We start from the raw sequence: 2,058 nt of genomic DNA on the forward strand, positions 1-2,058 counted from the left end.
CACGACAGGGCGATACACAAACACAGCACGGTGAATTCTAGACAAGGAACCGACAGGACAGGAACGGAACACAAAGGAAGAAATAGGGACTCTAATCAGGGGAAAGGATCGGGAACAGGTGTGGGAAGACTAAATGATTGATTAGGGGAATAGGAACAGCTGGGAGCAGGAACGGAACGATAGAGAGAAGAGAGAGCGAGAGAGTGAGAGAGGGAGGGGGAGAGAGAGGGATAGAAAGAGGGAAAGAACCTAATAAGACCAGCAGAGGGAAACGAATAGAATGGGAAGCACAGGGACAAGACAAGATAATAAATGACAAAACATGACAATTGCATGAGAGACTGAGAGACAGCATAAGCACAAAACAAATTGTTTTAATGCCTATGCTCAAATTAATGTTATGAAGACAGTATTAAGTCATATGTCATCTCGACTTCTAGCACAAATGGAGCAACTACTTTCCTTGAAAACTAGTTGGCAACACTGAAGATACCTTCCTCTCTGACAAGCAGTAATCTCGCTTGGTCCAACAGAATCTGTCATACTGGCACAGAAAGACTTAGAGACATTATTTTCCTGAAATAGATTAGAACATCAAATGATCAACCTTTTATGTCTCAACTCCCAAAATGTAGAACAGAGCAGACCCTACTAAACCGAGAGTATCAATGAACCTGGTGGAAAGTGAATGCTACATTTCTGTACCACATACAGGGCATCTAGCAGCATTTTAGCCACAGACTGTAGTGCTAGCTGTCTAGTCTGTGTTTTATAAATATGCAATGAACATAAAAATAAGCATTTACTGTATATAAGGAATTGGCAACTCGTTCTCATTCTCAGAATAATGGATGGTCTTGTCCAAGTAGGCCACTTGATTTCAGTATCTTAAGAAAGTGAACCAGGCTATGTTGTTCAAACAGTTGTAGACAGATTTAGATTTGATTTGGACAAGAAGATGTATTCATAACAGGTCAACTGTTTCACCTTGTTAGTAAAAAAATAGATCCAAGTTGGCTAGACTTGAAATATAAAGATTAGCTACTCACTAGCACTTGGGTGTCATGTTTGTCATTTATTGTCATGTCTTGTCCCTGTGCTCCCCATGCTATTCGTTTCCCTCTGCTGGTCTTGTTTGGTTCTATCCCTCTCTCTCCCCCTCCCCCCTTTCACTCTCTCGCTCTCTCTTCTCTCTGTCGTTCCGTTCCTGCTCCCAGCTGTTCCTATTCCCCTAATCATCATTTAGTCTTCCCACACCTGTTCCCGATCCTTTCCCCTGATTAGACTCCCTATTTATTCCTTTGTGATCCGTTCCTGTTCCATCGGTTCCTTGTTTTGTATTCCATGCTGTAATTGCGTTTCGCCCTGTCCTGTCGTGTTTTTTGCCGTGATTGTGTATCACCCTGTCCTGTCGTGTTTTGTGCCTTCTTCAGACGCTGCGTGTGAGCAGGTGTCTCAGTTGACTACGGCCTGCGCCTACCCGAAGCGACCTGCAGTCTGTGGCCGCTTCTCCAGTTGTTTTCCCCTCTACTATCTAGAGGATTTCAGTTATTCGGTTTTGAGCATTAATAAACTCTGTTTCTGTTAAGTCGCGTTTGGGTCCTCCTTCACCTGCATAACAGAAGGAACCGATCAAAGAATGGACCCAGCGACTTCTGACGCTCGTTACACTGCCGTCGAGATCCAAGGAGCCATGCTCGGCAGACACGAGCAGGAATTGTCCGCTGCTCGCCAGGCCGTGGAAGACCTGGCTGCTCAGGTTTCCGACCTCTCTGGACAGTTCCAGAGTCTACGTCTCGTGCCACCTGTTACTTCCTGGCCTGCCGAGCCTCCAGAACCTAGGGTTAATAACCCACCTTGCTACTCCGGGCAGCCCACTGAATGCCGCTCCTTTCTCACGCAGTGTGAGATTGTGTTCTCTCTCCAACCCAACACATACTCTAGAGAGAGAGCTCGGGTTGCTTACGTCATCTCACTCCTCACTGGCCGGGCTCGAGAATGGGGCACAGCTATCTGGGAGGCAAGGGCTGTTTGCTCTAACGATTTCCAGAACTTTAA

This window comes from Oncorhynchus gorbuscha, linkage group LG02, assembly GCF_021184085.1.
Source record: "Oncorhynchus gorbuscha isolate QuinsamMale2020 ecotype Even-year linkage group LG02, OgorEven_v1.0, whole genome shotgun sequence".
Taxonomy (NCBI): Eukaryota; Metazoa; Chordata; class Actinopteri; order Salmoniformes; family Salmonidae; genus Oncorhynchus; species Oncorhynchus gorbuscha.